Genomic DNA, 19567 nt, shown 5'->3' with positions numbered 1-19567 from the left:
CTGCTGCTGCTAAGTCACTGCAGTCATGCCTGACTCTGTGCGACCCCATAGATGGAAGCCCACCAGGCTCCCCCGTCCCCGGGATTTACCAGGGAAGAACACTGGAGTGGGCTGCCATTTCCTTCTGCAAAACATATAGAGGGAAGATTATATATTTTAGAATTAGAAAGACGTATATTTGAATGCCCCACTCTGCTACTTACCAGCTTTGTGATACTGGAAACTTTTGTTTCCTCGTCTGTGAAATGAGAATAATAGACTATAGCATTCAGTCAAAAAGAGCATGAAGTAATGAATGTAAAACTCATCATAGAGCCTAAAGTATAGGAGCAATTCTTATTGACGAGCTACCTATCCCTCTTAGACTGGAGCATCTACTAAATGTCTAAAAAATTCACTAAGATCACAAAGTTGCTATGCAGTAATGTAAACATTTATATTAAAATTAGCAGTATCCCATCTCAAAGAAACCCAATCATTACAGGGGCTAAGATGGATAATATTGAAAGTTCAGCTTTACTCTCAGTCTTTTCTGTGAAGGTGTTCTTAAGAATAAAACAATGTACTTAGAAGCCAATAGTGGAATAATATACAAAAATAGTTTCATATGCATGGGAATCTCCTCTAATTATACACATAATAGATCAAATACATTTGTTATAGTCATCTTGGCTTCCCTGGTAGCTAAAATGATAAAGGATATGCCCCCTACACGGGAGACCTGGGTTTGATCCCTTGTTGGGAAGATCCCCTGGAGAAGGGCATGGCAATCCACTCCAGTATCTTGCCTGGAGAATTCCAAGGACAGAGGAGCCTGGTGGGCTCTAGTCTGTGGAATCACAAAGAGTCAGACAAGACTGAGTGACTAACTCTTTACCTTCACTAGTCATCTTACCTGTGGATTAAGACAGACAACACAGAAGAAAGAATAGTGGCTGGATGTCCACGTCGTAATCCTGGTACCTGTGAATATGTTACCATGTGTGGCAACATGGCAGAAGGGACTTGGTCAATTTGATTAAGGTTGAGGACCCTGATCATGAACTCCTTATTACCAAATTCAGACTTAAATTAAAGAAAGTAGGGAAAACCACTAGACCATTCAGGTATGACCTAAATCAAATCCCTTATGATTATACAGTGGAAGTGAGAAATAGATTTAAGAGCCTAGATCTGATAGATAGAGTGCCTGATGAACTATGGTGGAGGGTTATGACTTTGTTCAGCAGACAGGGATCAAGACCATCCCCATGGAAAAGAGATACAAGAAAGCAAAATGGCTATCTGGGGAGGCCTTACAAATAGCTGTGAAAAGAAGAGAAGCGAAGAGCAAAGGAAAAAAGGAAAGATATAAGCATCTGAATGCAGAGTTCCAAAGAATAGCAAGAAGAGATAAGAAAGCCTTCCTCAACGATCAATACAAAGAAATAGAGGAAAACAACAGAATGGGAAAGACTAGGCATCTCTTCAAGAAAATCAGGGATACCAAAGGAACATTTCATGCAAAGATGGGCTCGATAAAGGATAGAAATGGTATGGACCTAACAGAAGCAGAAGATATTAAGAAGCGATGGCAAGAATACACAGAAGAACTGTACAAAAAAGATCCTCACGACCCAGATAATCACGATGATGTGATCACTGACCTAGACCAGACATCCTGGAATGTGAAGTCCAGTGGGCCTTAGAAAGCATCGCTATGAACAAAGCTAGTGGAGGTGATGGAATTCCAGTTGAGCTATTTCAAATCCTGAAAGATGATGCTGTGAAAGTGCTGCACTCAATATGCCAGCAAACTTGGAAAACTCAGCAGTGGCCACAGGACTGGAAAAGATCAGTTTTCATTCCAATCCCAAAGAAAGGCAATGGCAAAGAATGCTCAAACTACCGCACAATTGCACTCATCTCACACGCTAGTAAAGTAATGCTCAAAATTCTCCAAGCCAGGCTTCAGCAATACATGAACCGTGAACTTCCTGATGTTCAAGCTGGTTTTAGAAAAGGCAGAGGAACCAGAGATCAAATTGCCAACATCCGCTGGATCATGGAAAAAGCAAGAGAGTTCCAGAAAAGCATCTATTTCTGCTTTATTGACTATGCCAAAGCCTTTGACTGTGTGGATCACAATAAACTGTGGAAAATTCTGAAAGAGATGGGAGTACCAGACCGCCTGATCTGCCTCTTGAGAAATCTGTATGCAGGTCAGGAAGCAATAGTTAGAATTGGACATGGAACAGACTGGTTCCAAATAGGAAAAGGACTACGTCAAGGCTGTATATTGTCACCCTGCTTATTTAACTTCTATGCAGAGTACATCATGAGAAACGCTGGACTGGAAGAAGCACAAGCTGGAATCAAGATTGCTGGGAGAAATATCAATAACCTCAGATATGCAGATGACACCACCCTTATGGCAGAAAGGGAAGAGGAACTAAAAAACCACTTGATGAAAGTGAAAGAGGAGAGTGAAAAAGTTGACTTAAAGCTCAACATTCAGAAAACGAAGATCATGGCATCCGGTCCCATCATTTCATGCGAAATAGATGGGGAAACAGTGGAAATAGTGTCAGACTTTATTTTTTGGGGCTCCAAAATCACTGCAAATGGTGATTGCAGCCATGAAATTAAAAGACGCTTACTCCTTGGAAGGAAAGTTATGACTAACCTAGATAGCATATTCAAAAGCAGAGACATTACTTTGCCAACAAAGGTCCGTCTTGTCAAGGCTATGGTTTTTCCAGTGGTCATGTATGGATATGAGAGTTGGACTGTGAAGAAAGCTGAGTGCTGAAGAATTGGTGCTTTTGAACTGTGGTGTTGGAGAAGACTCCTGAGGATCCCTTGGACTGCAAGGAGATCCAACCAGTCCATTCTGAAGGAGATCAGCCCTGGAATTTCTGTGGAAGGACTGATGCTAAAGCTGAAACTCCAGTACTCTGGCCACCTCATGTGAAGAGTTGACTCATTGGAAAAGACCTGATGCTGGGAGGGATTGGGGGCAGGAGGAGAAGGGGATGACAGAGGATGATATGGCTGGATGGCATCACTGACTCGATGGACGTGAGTCTGAGTGAACTCCGGGAGTTGGTGATGGACAGAGAGGCCTGGCGTGCTGCGATTCATGGGGTCACAAAGAGTCAAACTTGACTGAGCAACTGAACTGAACTGAACTGGGGACCCTGAGGTGGGGAGATTATCTTGCATTATCCAGTTGGACCCAAGCTAATCACGTGAATCCTTAGAACTTGAGAAGCTTTTCTGGCTGTGGTCAGAGGTAGATATGACAATGGAGGAACAGTTTTGAAGATGGAATAAAGGGACCACAAGCCAAGGAGTGCAGATGGCTCCTAGAGGCTGGAAAAGGCAAAGAAATGAAGCCTTCAGAAAGGAATGCTGCACTGATGGTTTTATTTTAGCTCAGTGAAATCTGTATTCCATTTCTAACCTACAGAAATGTTATATAAAACATGTGTACTGTTTCAAGCCACTAAGTGTGTGGTGACTTGTTATAGTAGCAATAGAAAACTAATACAGATTGGTGGGAAAACAGTCTATCTGGAGGAAATAAAAACAATGCAAAGTATTTTCAGACCTAAAATTGGCAACTGTAAAAGCACTACACAGATATGTTATATCATGGGTCACATAAGAAATTGGTCTCAATAAGATTTATTCTCTGGACTGCTGGTTCACAAAAGTATGGCAATGAACTGTAAAAGTGACTTCCCTGATAGCTCAGTGGCAAAGAATCTTCCTGCAGTGCAGGAGACTGCCTGTAAAACAGGAGAAGTGGGTTTGATCCCTGGGTCAGGAAGACTCCCTGGAGAAGGAAATGGCAACCCACTCCAGTATTCTTGCCTGGGAAATCCCATGGACAGAGGTGCCTGGCAGGTTACAGTCCATTGGGTTGCAAGAGTCAGACACGATTAAACCACCACCACCGATATAAAAGTGACACAATACAGAAAGTAATAAGCCATACTAAAGTCTTTGATGATTATGAGATTATTTTAACTTTTTTTTGCAATGTTGCCAAAATCTTAACATCAAATTTAATAAATATTCATCAAGAATAAGGACCTGAAGCTTGAGAATTATGCTGATTACATTTCCACTGGGTCAGATATAAGCCATGCATAGATGATAGTAGATACAAACAGCTTCTAGACCAGTTGTAATAGATTTAATTATTGTCATACTACACAGGAGAAATGCTATAAAGACTCACTAACAGAGACTCTGAAACAGTTCAGGGAAGCAAGAGCAACACTTAAGCCAACATCATGTATTACAATCAGAGGAAACAGAGTAGAGATGAATTATGAGGAGCAGAGCTGTAAATACACATGAGCTGGATAATACATATAACTGCTGGCTAAAGTAGATTATAAATTAACACTTTTGGTCAAAACTTGGTTTCCTTCCTTCCTTCTACCCTCCTTCCCTTCCTGCCTACTTGTCTTCCTTCTGATCTTCCAGGGTATTTGATACAGTTGTGGACAATGGTTCCTGGAGAAGTACTTACTGAATGTAATGGCTTTGCAGGCAAGTTAAAACTAAGAATAAAGCCCATGTCCACTGACTATGTAAAGTGGTTAATGGAAAACAGAAGTAGATTAAGGTAAGAAGGAAAGTACCTTGTTTTGAGTAGAGCAAGAGCTGAGTGGTTTTAAGCAATGGCCTTTAGACTCTCTAATCCTCTAACTGCTTTTGAATGGTTCAGGTATTGTAAATGGTGCTATACAGCAAGTTTCTTTTAGCCCTTTCAGAGAAAAATGAATTTCAAGATTTTTTGTCTTGAAGGGGAAGTAAAAGAAATGTGGCAAATTAAAAGACAGTTCCAAACTGTCAGACTTCCAAAATAAAGGAAGTTTTCTCCAAATTCTTCTACTGTTTAACAAGGTTTGCAATTGTAAGCTTTCTCTTTACATATTGCATAAATTAATTCAGAAAACAAATAATAACTTATAAAGATTTGAACATTTTTTTAAAATTTATTTTTAATTGGAGGATAGTTGCTTTATAATGTTGTGTTGGTTTTTGCTGCACAACACTAATTAGCTATAACTATACATATATCTTCTCCCTCGTGAGCCTCCCTCCCCCACATCCCGCCCCTCTAGGTATGAATACTTATTTATTTATTTATTTATTTTTGACCCTGCTGCATGGCTTGCAGGATCTTCATTTCGCCATCCAGGGATCAATCTCATTGTAGAGGCATGTAGTCTTAACCACTCAGTTCAGTTTAGTCACTCAGTCGTGTCCGACTGTTTGCCACCCCATGAATCTCAGCACACCAGGCCTCCCTGTCCATCACCAACTCCCAGAGTTCACTCAAACTCATGTCCATCGAGTCGGTGATACCATCCAGCCATCTCATCCTCTGTCATCCCCTTCTCCTCCTCCCCCAATCCCTCCCAGTATCAGAATCTTTTCCAATGAGTCAACTCTTCGCATGAGGTGGCCAAAGTATTGGAGTTTCAGCTTTAGCATCAGTCCTTCCAAAGAACACCCAGGACTGATTTCCTTTAGAATGGATGGACTGGTTGGATCTCCTTGCAGTCCAAGGGACTCTCAAGAGTCTTCTCCAACACCACAGTTCAAAAGCATCAATTCTTTGGCACTCAGCCTTCTTCACAGTCCAACTCTCACATCCATACATGACCACTGGAAAAACCATAGCCTTGACAAGACGACCTTTGTTGTCTTTGCTTTTGAGTATGCTATCTAGGTTGGTCATAACTTTCCTTCCAAGGAGTAAGCGTCTTTTAATTTCATGGCTGCCATCACCATTTGCAGTGATTTTGGAGCCCCCAAAAATAAAGTCTGACACTATTTCCACTGTTTCCCCATCTATTTCCCATGAAGTGATGGGACCAGATGCCATGATCTAATCATCAGACCGTTTTCTGAATGTTGAGCTTTAAGCCTACCTTTTCACTCTCCTCTTTCACTTTCATCAAGATGTTTTTTAGTTCCTCTTCCCTTTCTGCCATAAGGGTGGTGTCATCTGCATATCTGAGGTTATTGATATTTCTCCCAGCAATCTTGATTCCAGCTTGTGCTTCTTCCAGCCCAGCGTTTCTCATGATGTACTCTGCATAGAAGTTAAATAAGCAGGGTGACAATATACAGCCTTGACGTAGTCCTTTTCCTATTTGGAACCAGTCTGTTGTTCCATGTCCAATTCTAACTATTGCTTCCTGACCTGCATACAGGTTTCTCAAGAGGCAGGTCAGGCAGTCTGGTATTCCCATCTCTTTCAGAATTTTCCACAGTTTATTGTGATCCACACAGTCAAAGGCTTTGGCTTAGTCAATAAAGCAAAAATAGATGTTATTCTGGAACCACTAGACCACCAGAAAAATCCCATGAATACTTTTTTTTCAAGTCTGAAAGAACTTTAAGTTAAAGAGAGTAAATTAGCTTTTTTTAAATACAGAAAGACTCATCTAAGAGAAATGATAATTCACTGGAAAGGAAATTTTCCCCGACAATGATTTCATTAAGTAATTGCTATCATGATATGGAAGAACATTTATGATGAAATCAACTTAGGAATTAGGTGTTCCTTTATATATACCTGTGGCAGATTCATTTTGATATATGGCAAAACCAATACAATATTGTAAAGTTAAAAAATAAAATAAAATTTAAAAAAAGCTATAGAAATAGTATTATCTGATTAAGAATTGACTTTGGCACCTCAAATTAAATTTTAGGCCTTCTCCTTCAAAAAGGCGCTCTTAAGGAGCAAGGAATCCAAGAAGAGAATGCAGCTCTTCATCTGAACTTCAGAAAGGGATAATGGAACTCATTTGGAATTTGCTCTTCCTCTCCAACACCAAAGGTATGTTACGTATCCAGTGAACTATTAATGGCTGGAGGGTTAAAAAGGAAAAATCATTTCAGCCTCAGGTAGTATTCCTGAAAGTGTGGCCTCTGAATTAGCTATATCACAAAGAAGGTGCATTTAAAAATGTGGATTTTTAGGCCCAACTCCAGATAGAGTGAATCAGAATTTCTTGAAGCCTGCATATTAACAATCTCACAGGTGATTCTTGTGCTCTCCAGAATTTGGGAAGCGGCAGGAGGAGAAGGGGACAACAGAGGATGAGATGGCTGGATGGCATCACTGACTCGATGGACGTGAGTCTTGAGTGAACTCCGGGAGTTGGTGATGGACAGGGAAGCCTGGTGTGCTGCGATTCATGGGGTCGCAAAGAGTCAGACATGACTGAGTGACTGAACTGACTGACTGACTGAGTGCGGTCCATGGGGTTGCTGAGGGTCAGACACGACTGAGCGACTTCACTTTCACTTTTCACTTTGATGCATTGGAGAAGGAAACCCCAACTCACTCCAATATTCTCTGCCTGGTGAATCCCAGGGATGGGGGAGCCTGATGGGCTGCTGTCTATGGGGTCGCACAGAGTCAGATATGACTGAAGTGACTTAGCAGCAGCAGTGTAAAGAGAGAAGTTGGCTTCTGAATTAATTTTATCCAAATACAGGCAATGACCTTGTGATAAGGGCACAGTTTTTTCTAGCTGTAAGGCTGGATTGTCAGTTCTTGATAGAACAATTTCCATCTCTAGCCCTCCAGGAATATTTAGTCTCAGTAAATTAAATAAACAAACCCTAGTATAACTCTCATATACCGTAACAGGCATCACTTCTCCTAGGATGTTTTTTCTTCTTAAGAATTATGACAATTTCTTTAATAAAGATGCTGGCTTGTATCAATGGACTGATATTATACTCAATAATTTCTTCTATTTGAGGTCTCTATATTAATCCTTTATAGTCCATTGGGTTTCTTTTTTAGTAGATAAATCATATTTCAGTTAAAACACAATAAACTAAGAATTGTGTATCCAACTGATGATAAATATTTTTAGTAAGTGGGCTTCCCAGATGGCTCAGTGGTGACGAATCTTCCTGCCAATGAAGTAGACACAGGATATGTGAGCTTGAGCCATGGGTTGGGAAAATCCCCTGCAGGAAGAAATGGAAACCCACTCCAGTATTCCTACCTGGGAAATCCCAGGGACAGGGGATCCTGGTGGGCTACAGTCCATGTGTTTGCAAAGAGTCAGACATGACTGAGCAACTGAGCATGTATTTTTAGTAAGCATTGTAAAAGTAATTTATTTTTATGTTAAAAATATAGCCTATACAAATAGATCTAATTTAGATTTGTTAAGCCTGGCTACCAATGGCTAAATATAAATATAATTCAAATATATGCTATGTCATATAGATTTAAAAAATATATTGTATATTATATTTATATATGTGTATATACTTAGATAATGTTTAAGCAGAGGGAATGAAGTACTTGTATAAATAGTGTGCCATATATTATATATATGTATACCACATATTTATCTACGATAACTTAAATGTGTGATAATTTGCAGACTGTATGTAAAACCTGTTTGCTTCAGATTTGTAAGGATCATAGTATTCATTACTGCATTTAAAGATCATCACACTAGAAAATCTCATTAAAAATGGAGCCTATTTTGAAAACACTGAAAAGATCTTTTTGTAGGCTGCTATGCAGCCATGAAATTAAAAGACACTTACTCCTTGGAAGAAAAGTTATGACCAACCTAGATAGCATATTGAAAAGCAGAGACATTACTTTGCCAACAAAGGTCCGTCTAGTCAAGGCTATGGTTTTTCCAGTGCTCATGTATGGATGTGAGAGTTGGACTGTGAAGAAAGCTGAGCGCTGAAGAATTGATGCTTTTGAACTGTGGTGTTGGAGAAGACTCTTGAGAGTCCCTTGGACTGCAAGGAGATCCAACCAGTCCATTCTGAAGGAGATCAGCCCTGGGATTTCTTTGGAAGGAATGATGCTGAAGCTGAAACTCCAGTACTTTGGCCACCTCTTGTGAAGAGTTGACTCATTGGAAAAGACCTGGTGCTGGGAGGGATTGGGGGCAGGAGGAGAAGGGGACGACAGAGGATGAGATGGCTGGATGGCATCACTGACTCGATGGACGTGAGTCTGAGTGAACTCTGGGAGTTGGTGATGGACAGGGAGGCCTGGCGTGCTGCGATTCATGGGGTCGCAAAGAGTCGGACACGACTGAGCGACTGAACTGACTGATCATACACAGACTTCTATATATGTAAGAAGAAGGTATGAAATATGTAAAAGTGGCACATTATTGGGTACCTCTCAAATTGGAAAATCAGGAGGTCAGAACTAGGAATTTGATGTATTAAAAGCCCCCTAGATGATTTTATGAAGTTAAACAGTCCTTTGAGAAATCTCAGTTATATAGAGGAGACCACAACATATGTTAAAAGTGAAAGCATCAGTAATTATTCTTTTTAGTTCCAAACATTCTGCATTTTGTATTGTGGCAGTGAACACCCACCCCTATCCAACCTCACCCTACCCCCAAATGAGTTCTAAATCATTTTTTCTTCCCTGGACCCATGTCTCTTCAATGAGTACAACATGCCTAGGGAGCAGCTTAGGGATGCATGGGACTGAAAACATGGCTTCCTTGAAAAGCACTGAAAGTGCCTATATATTGATTTATACAACTAACTCCTTAGGACTCATATTTTGACAGGTAAGAGATAATACAGTATGAGATTCAAAGGCGTCTTGAATAAGTAAACTTATACAACACAGAAAGACAATGGCAATATGATGATGGTTTTTAAAATAACTAAAAAAGATTAAATATACTTAAATTTAAGAGCAAAACATCAAGACAAATGCTATTTAGTGATACATTTCCCTTAATTGGAAACATAAATGAAAGGCTTGGGTTAGCTGTAACTAAGATTTATTTATTTGGGAATCATTGCCAAATAATTCAAGTCTTTACTAACAGTTTATAGTTGTTATAATCTCCTTTACTTACAATTATAGTCAAATATTTTCCTGTTTAAAATCAGAGTTTCGGATTTGTTACCTTGATTTAATTTAGCCTTGAGTGTCTATAATAAATATTAAGGAGAAAAACTCTCATTCACTTTCAGTACCTCAAACAGTAAAATACAAACTCTTGAAAGGAAACGTAAAGAGCAACTATTTGAGAATGAGAAGTAAATACTATGGAACAGTATTTACAGTGGTTGATATACATGAAGGGGGCTCCTGGGAACACTGAACAAGTTTCTGACTCTTGAACTGACAAATGAGGAGGAAACAATCTGTGAAAATCTCCATTTGTAGCGTCAAAAATCAAGTGTTCTTAGACCTCAATGGACCTAGCAATCATCTCATTTCATCCTTACCTTTTGGATGAACAGTTTAATAAGTGAGGTTGTGACCTTCTAAGGTCATAAAGCTAGTGAAAGGGTAGGGTTAGGACTAGCAGCCAGATAACCTGACTGTTACTTTTGCATAATGTCACACTAATTCGGTAAGTCACTATATTACTGATATTGGGCATTCTTAATATAACAGATTTTCTACTAAATTGGAAACTGGGTATGCCAAAAGTCATAGTACTCCCTATGGCAGAGATTGCTTATGGTCTACAAACCTATACTCTAATTTTCTTCCATAGCAACAGAAGTTTCAGCTGAACACATGGCTACACAATCAAACACTCTGAATGCGTTTTCTTTTTAAAAACCACTTTGAGATATAATTCCACATGCCATACATTTGACTCCTTTGAAGTGCACCACTAATGTCTTTTAGTATATTCACAGAGTTGTGCATCTATTGCCACAATCAATATTAGAATATTGTCATTACCCTCCCCCAAACTCCACACCCCTGGGCTGTCACTCCAAAGCCCTCAGCCCCTCAGCCCCAAGTAGTCATGAATCTACTTTGTATATGTTATATGCTATGCCAAGTCTCTCAGTCACGTCCATGGACTGTAGCCCGCCAGGTTCCTCTGTCCATGGAGATTCTCCAGGCAACAATACTGGAGTGGGTTGCCATGCCCTCCTCCAGGGGATCTTCCCAATGCAGGGATCAAACCCAGGTCTCCCACATTGTGCGCAGATTCTTTACTGTCTGAACCACCAGGGAAGCTACTTTCTATATAGATTTGCCTTTTTGGACCTTTCATTTAAATAGAATCATACAATATATCCTCCCTTGTGACTGGGCTCTTTGATTTTGCATAATGTTTTCAAGATTCATCCATGCTGTAGCATGTATCCGTGCATCATTTCTTTCTATCGAATAATAATAATTCTATTGTATAGATATACCACATTTAATTTAATCTACTCATAGTTGATGAACATTTGGGATGTTTTCACTTTTGGACTACTGTGAATAATGTTGCTGTGAACATGGTGTTAAATTGTTTGTGTGGATGTATATTTTCACTTTTGGGGCATATATACCTAGGAGTGGGATTGCTGGGTCAAATGGTCACTCTGTGTCTAGTCATTTGAAGAACAGGCAGACTGTTTTCCAAAGTGACTGCACCATTTTACATTGCCACTAGCAGTCTCTGAGAGTCCCTATTTCTCCAACTCTTAGAAACCTTTGTTATTATCTGTGTTTCTGACTATAGGCATTCTGGTGTGTGTGAAGTGATATCTCATTGTGGTTTGATTTGCATTTCCCTGATGGCTAATGATGTTAACATCTTTTTTTTTTTTTTTTTTTGCTTATTGACCCTTTGCATATCTTCTTTGGATAAATATCTATCCACATCCTTTGCCCATTTTGTACTTGGATTATTTATCTTTTTTATTATTGAGTTGTAATTGTCCTTTAGATATTTTAGATACTAGATCTTTATTACATAGACAATTCTCAGAGTCTTATAGCTTGGATCTTACATTTAGTCTTTGATTCATTTTGAGTTAAGTTTTGTATGTGATGTGAGGCATGGGTCTAATTTAACTCTTTTGCATGTGGAAACTCCAGCACTACTAGTTAAAAATATTATTCTTTCCTCCGTTGGTCTTGGCACCTTTTTGAAAATTAACTAACCAGAGCTACAAACACTCTCAGTTCTATTTCATTCACTTGTATGTTTATCCTTATGGCAGTATCACATTGCCTTGATTACTCTAGCTTTGCAATATGCTGTGAAATTGAGAAGTGTGAGTTCTTCAACTTTGTTCTTCTCTCGTAGGATTGTTTGTCTATTCTGAGATTCTTGAAATTCCATAAGCATATTAAAATTAGCTTCTCAATTTTTGTAGAGTAGTCGGCTGGGATTTTGATAAAGATTGCCGAAATTTGTAGATCAATTTGGTGAGTAATGCCATCTTAACAATGTTGTCTCTCAATTTATGAACAAGTGAACACACCATGGTTACTTAATCTCCCTTGCTAATATATGTGGTCATGTTCTAGGTTGTGGTCAATAGAATGTGAGCTAAAGTTATGTGTGAAATGTCATATTCATGCTCATATAAGGAAGGATCATGTTTATCACTCCCCCATTCCTGTTCTTCCTTTCTGGTGGCCAACAATTAGAGATGATAGTGAGAGCTAACGTTACCATGTTTTCTGTAAACTGGAGTTGATCTCCTGTCCTGGATTAAAGGACTTTAATCCCATCCCGAGGGCCCCATTTTTATGACCCAATCTATCTCTAATCACTTCCTAAAGGTCCCACTTCCAAATACCATCACATTGGGGATTAGAGCTTAAATATTTGAATTTGGGGGATGATGGTATACAATAACATTCAGTCCATAGCATTCTGGCACTGGCTTTCCCAAATTTATATCCTTCTCACAGGCAAAATACATTCACTCTATCTGAACAGCTCCCAAAGTCTTGACTCTTTCCAGGATTAACTCTAAAGTCAAAGTCCCATCTAAATCACATGTGGGTGAGACATCAGGTATGATTCATCTTAAGGCAAAAATTCCTCTGGAGCTATGAACCTATGTAACCAGACAGGTTTTGCACTTGCGTAATTCAGTGTGAGACAGGTATAGGTTAGACATTTCCATTCTCAGTGGGAGAAGTGTGAGAGAAGGAAGGGTGTGGGTCCCAACAAGTTAGACTCTAGCAAGGCAATTCCCATTGGATCTTAAGGTGAGAGAATAGTCTTGGTTAGATGCTCAAATCTCCTGGAGTGGCAGTATCTCCCCAATGGCTCAGCGGGAACACGCAGTCTACACCTCAGCTCTAGCAGTGGGCGTCATGCCTCCACAGCTCCAGGCAGTCTCACTCTGGCTTCCCTTGGTGGCTGTCTAGCCTGTTGAAAATGTGGTGGTGGCCCTGAAGATCTCTGAATCGCCCCCAGGGCCATTCTTCCCTTATCTTGAAAAATAACACCTGTTCACAGCTAAACAGCATTATGGTTTGGGTGATTTAGGGTGTAAAAACTCTGACAGCTTTCTTTGGTTTTGTCCCCTCTCCATTCCTTTCAGTTCAAACTGGCAGGGTTGCTGGAGTGGTTGATTAGATCTGTGATTAACACCCATGTTAAACTCCTAATTGAATGGTCAGTCAGCCATACCCTTAGCATTCTCTTATGAATACACTTTGTTCTTTTTGTGTGTGTGTGGGCGGGGGGGGGGGGGGGGGGGGTGGGGGGTGGGGAGTGGGTAGGATCAGAATTTTCCAAATATTTAAGTTCTAGTTCCTTTTTGCTCAATAGTTTTATCTTCAATTTAAATCTGTCTTAGATGCAATCAGAAGGAACCAAGCTACTCCTACTTCTTCACACTTTGTTTAGAAATCTCAGCTAAAAATCCAATGCCATCATTTGCAAGTCCTACCTTCCACTATACATTAGAACACAAACACAAGTCAGCCAAATTCTTGGCCACTTTTTAATAAGCAAAGCCTTTCCTCCAGTTTCCAATAGTCTGTTCTTCATTTCTATCTGAGATTTCATCAGAATGACCTTTACCATCCACATTTCTACTAACATTCTGTTCATGATTATGTATTTTCTAAGAAGATGGACACTTTCTCTCTAGTTCTCCTCTTTCCTTTCTGAGCTCTCACCACATCACCTTTAGCATTCCCTTATGACAATATGAGCTTTTTCTACCAGGCACTTCAAAGTTCTTCCAGCCTCTTCCCATTCCCCAGTTACAAAGCTGGTCCACATTTTTAGGTATTTGTTACAGCAGTATCCTACTTCTTAGTACCAATTTCTTTATTAGTCAAGATCCTTCAAAGAAACAGAACTAATAGGACATATATATCCTATATATATATATATCCTATATATATATATCCTATATATTTGTATATATATCCCATATATATGTATCCTATATACACACAAATATATAGGACACACATGTACATATATAGGATATACATATATATGTGTGTGTGTGTGTGTGTGTATTGGCTTAAACACTTATAGAAGCTGAGAAGTCCTGTGATCTTCTGTCTGGAAACTGGAGGGCTAGGATAGCCATTGGTATAAATTCCAGTCTGAGTTTGAAGACCTAAGAACCTACAGAAGGTGCAGATTGTGTAAGTAGTCCAAAGACAGTCGGTGATTGATGGCTGAATTCAAGTAGTTAGTCAGGGTGAGAGAGCCATCTCATGTTTTTTCCTTTCTTTTAATAAGGGCACAAATCCCATCATGAGGACGCCACTCTCATAACCTAATGTAATCCTAATTGCCCTCCAAAGACCCCACTTCCAAATAGCATGGCACTGGGGATAAGGGCTTCAAAATATGAATTGGTGTTGGGCACCACATTCAGGTAAAAACAACAGGTCACATTACAATTAAGATGAAAATAAAGAAACAACTCAGAAATTGCATCCTTTCAAACTTTATTTTTTATTGAAGTATAGTTGCTTTATGATATAATATTAGTTTCAGGTATACAACATATTGATTTAATATTTTTATATATTATGCTCCATTTAAAGTTATTACAAAATAATGTCTACATTTCCCTATATTATATAATATATCTTTGTTTATTTATTTTATACACAGGAGTTTGTATCTTTTAATCTCCTGCATGCATGCCCAATCACTTCAGTCGTGTCCAACTCTTTGTGACTCCATGGGCTATAGCCCACCAGGCTCCTCTGTCCATGGAATTCTCCAAGCAAGAATACTGGAGTGGGTTGCCATGCCCTCCTCAAGTGGATTTTTCTGACTCAGGGATCGAACTCGTGTCTCCTGCAGCTCCTGCCTTGCAGGTGGATTCTTTACCGCTAAATCACTGAGAAAGCCCCATTAATCCCTAACCTCCTCCCCCGCCCCACCTCAAATTGAATTCTTTTTTTTTTTTTTTTTACTTTTATTTTTACTTTTTATTATTTTTTTAAATTTTATTTTATTTTTAAACTTTACAATATTGTATTGGTTTTGCCAAATATTGAAATGAATCCACCACAGGTATACATATGTTCCCCATTCAAATTGAATTCTTTATCTGAGAAAAAATCTCCCTATATTACTTTGCTTTTACTGTGTAGCCAATCATCCAAACACTTGGTGGCATACAGGGAATAGACTTTCATTTATTTCTTGCAAGTCTATTGTTACTAAGGTTTGAGAAATCTTACTTAAACTCAATTGACTTTGGCTCTAGCCACAAGTTTGGTCTAAGTATGCCCTACATTTCTGTTATCATAAGAATCAGTATACCTGAGGCATATTCTTCTGATGTGAAAAGCTGGAATGCAAGAAAGAAATCTTAGTCATGTAAGCACATTGCAAGCCTCTGGTCTTGTCATGTCTATTAACATTAATTTGGCCAAAGGACATTATAAACTCCAAATTCAGTTCAGTTCAGTTCAGTCGCTCAGTCATGTCCGACTCTTTGCGACCCCATGAATCACAGCATCCCAGGCCTCCCTGTCCATCACCATCTCCTGGAGTTCATTCAAACTCACATTCATTGAGTCGGTGATGCCATCCAGCCATCTCATCCTCTGTTCCTCCTGCCCCCAATCCATCCCAGCATCAGAGTCTTTTCCAATGAGTTAACTCTTCACATGAGGTGGCCAAAGTACTGGAGTTTCAGCTTTAGTATCATTCCTTCCAAAGAACACCCAGGGCTGATCTCCTTTAGAAGGACTGGTTGGATCTCCTTGCAGTCCAAGGGACTCTCAAGAGTCTTCTCCAACACCACAGTTCAAAAGCATCAATTCTTCAGCTCTCAGGTTTCTTCACAGTCCAACTCTCACATCCATACATGACCACAGGAAAAACCATAGCTTTGACTAGACGGACCTTTGTTGGCAAAGTAATGTCTCTGCTTTTGAATATGCTATCTAGGTTGGTCATAACTTTTCTTCCAAGGAGTAAGCGTCTTTTAATTTCATGGCTGCAGTCACCATCTGCAGTGATTTGGGAGCCCCCAAAAACAAAATCTGACACTGTATCTACTGTTTCCCCATCTATTTCCCATGAAGTGATAGGACCAGATGCCATGATCTTCGTTTTCTGAATGTTGAGCTTTAAGCCAACTTTTTCACTCCTCTTTCACTTTCATCAAGAGGCTTTTTAGTTCCTCTTCACTTTTTGCCATAAGGGTGGTGTCATCTGCACATCTGAGGTGATTGATATTTCTCCCGGCAATCTTGATTCCAGCTTGTGCTTCTTCCAGCCCAGCATTTCTCATGATGTACTCTGCATAGAAGTTAAATAAGCAGGGTGACAATATACAGCTTTGATGTACTCATTTTCCATTTTGGAACCAGTCTGCTGTTCCATGTCCAGTTCTAACTGTTGCTTCCTGACCTGCATACAGGTTTCTCAAGAGGCAGGTCAGGTGGTCTGGTATTCTTTCAGAATTTTCTACAGTTTATTGTGATCCACACAGTCAAAGGCTTTGGCATAGTCAATACAGCAGAACTAAATAAAGGCAAAAAAATCCTCCTCTCCAGAGGAGGAAGGAGACAAATGACTCTCTGTTGAACAATGTTTTAAATCTAATCTACTACAGTCTTCTTTTACAGTTGTAAATATTCTTTCATCAACCATATGTAATATACACTCTCTTTCATTTCAAGACACCCCCAAAGTCTCATTCAAGCATGACATCAGATTTAAAGTTTAGGATCACATGAATTTTTAGTGTATCTCTTTGTGATTCAAAGACCTAGAAACTTATAGGATAAAGTATCTGCTCTCAAATATTCAACATATTATGGTGGAAAAAGGAAAGGATAACTATAAAAGACACTTCCATTTGAAAAGGAGAAGAATGAGATACAGATAGGAGTCACTGGCTCATACCAATTTTGAAATCCTGCTAGACAAGTATTTCCAAATACCTCCACCTTGGGGAACCATAATGTTCCTTGGTGAACATCGTTCCCATCCATGCTTCTTCATGGCTCTTTGCTCTGTCCTCTGGTGAGGTGGAAGGATCTTTGTTTATTTATTTATTTTATACTCCTCCCTAGTCACTTCTGAAAAGGGCTCTTCTTGGTGGCTAAGATGCTTTCACAGTCTGGTCCCTGCCTGTAGAAAGTTGGGGCCTAAAGTTCTTTTTATATCTGTAGAGCCTCAGTTTCTTTCAGTTCAAACCTGTGGTGACTTTTGCTAGAACAGCTTGAAGGAACAGTCATGGATTTCCTTTGTATTGATTCCAGTCAATCCTACATACCGAAAGGCTCACTCACAGTTCTTTTTGAGATATGATCATCTTACCTTATAGACTTACTTGGAAATACTTTGGGTACTGTCAAGACTTTGTTGAACCATATCCTTTATCTTTATAGATCCCTTCCCTGGTGGCCCAGATGGTAAAGAATCTTCCTGCAATGCAGGAGACCTGGCTTCAATCCCTGGATCAGGAAGATCCCCTGGAGAAGGAAATGACAACCCACTCCAGGATTCTTGCCTGGAGAATTCCATGGACAGAGGAGCCTGGTTGGCTACAGTTCATGGAGTCACAAAAAATTGGAGAATTGGACACAACTGAGCAACTAACACTTTCACTTTCTATCCAAGTGAAAAGATTTAGTAGGTAACACGTGTAGTAGACACCTACTACCTAAACTCATCTCTGTGGCTGCATGATGGATACCTAATGACTAGTTTCGGATAAAAGGAAAAGTTTGAGCTTTACTTATGAATGATTCAAATCAGTGTGTGGGTGAAAGTCAAGAAAAGAGTGGTAGTTACCCTACAGATCCATTCATGAGTGGGTTTAAAAAAAACGAGACCAGGATAAATTCTCTCAATCAGCAGAATTTTGGTTGGTACACTTAGTCATCCATTTTGCATGGAAAGACAAGTTTGTTCAGTGACCTGAAAGGAGAAATATTGTTAGTTTGAGGGCCAGAAAGTCTGAGGTAAAGTTATACGGATGGCCCTAGGGAGATGGGCAAAAGTGTCAAGAATTTTGTATTGTATGTGATCACCAACCATAAAACAGATACCCCAGAATAATATTTTGCCAACAAAGATCCTTTGGGATTGGGGGCAGGAGGAAAAGGGGATGACAGAGGATGAGATGGCTGGATGGCATCACCAACTCGATGGACGTGAGTTTGAGTGAACTCCGGGAGTTGGTGATGGACAGGGAGGCCTGGCGTGCTGTGATTCATGGGGTCACAAAGAGTCAGACATGACCGAGCGACTGAACTGAACTGAACTGAACTGAGGGAGATGGGCAAAAGTGTCAAGAATTTTTTTATTGTATGTGAGCACCAACCATAGAACGGATACCCCAGAATAATATTGGAACAAACAGACTGAATGACTCAAACAGTTGACATCAAATAGCCTCTATCCTCAGAGCTGTAACAACGAACACATGAATATCATAGCCACAGTTGCAGGGATGATGGCTATACAAGGGGACTGCAGCGCAGTCTCCTACTTATCAAGACTGATCTAGCTGTTACTGCTGCCAAACATCCAACTTATTGGGAACAGAGATCAATACTGAGCCTGTAATATGGAATCATCCCTAAAGGAAGAACAAATGGTGTCATGTTAAATACATTGGACCGTAATTCTGGAAAAGGCAATGATTTATCTTGATTACAGTTTATGTTACAGGTATGAATTTTCCTTTGCTGCCAGCAGTATCTCAAACATCTCCACTAACAAAGGGCTCACAGAAGGTTTGATGTTATTCCCAGGTGGCACTAGTGGTAAAGAACTCGCCTATCAGTGCAGGTTAGACAGAAGATACACTGGTTTGATCCCTGGGTTGGGAAGATCCCCTGGAGAAAGGAATGGCGATCTGTTTCAGTATTCTTGCCTGGAGAATCCCATGGCCAGAAAAGCCTGGCAGGCTACAGTTCATACGGTCGCAGAGAGTCGGAAACGACTGAAGCGACTTAGCATGGCACATAATATGTCAAACAAAAGGCTACCATCTTTAGGAGATGTTCCATTCCAGGGAGCATCCACTATGTAATGACTAGTTCAGTATAGTTCAGTGGCTCAGTCATGTCTGACTCTTTGTGACCCCATGGACTGCAGCATGCCAGGCTTCCCTGCCCATCACCAACTTCCAGGGCTTGCTCAAACTAATATCCATCAAATTGATGATGCCATCCAACAATCTAATTCTCTGTCATCCCTTTCTCCTCCTGCCTTCAATCTTTCCAAGTGATAGGGTCTTTTCTGATGAGTCAGGTGGCCAAAGTATTGGAGCTTCAGCTTCAGCATCAGTTCTTCCAGTGAATATTCAGGACTGT

The sequence above is a fragment of the Bos indicus x Bos taurus genome, chromosome 5 (genome assembly GCF_003369695.1).
Source record: "Bos indicus x Bos taurus breed Angus x Brahman F1 hybrid chromosome 5, Bos_hybrid_MaternalHap_v2.0, whole genome shotgun sequence".
Lineage (NCBI taxonomy): Eukaryota > Metazoa > Chordata > Mammalia > Artiodactyla > Bovidae > Bos > Bos indicus x Bos taurus.
Note: the sequence above shows the minus strand (reverse complement) of the source record.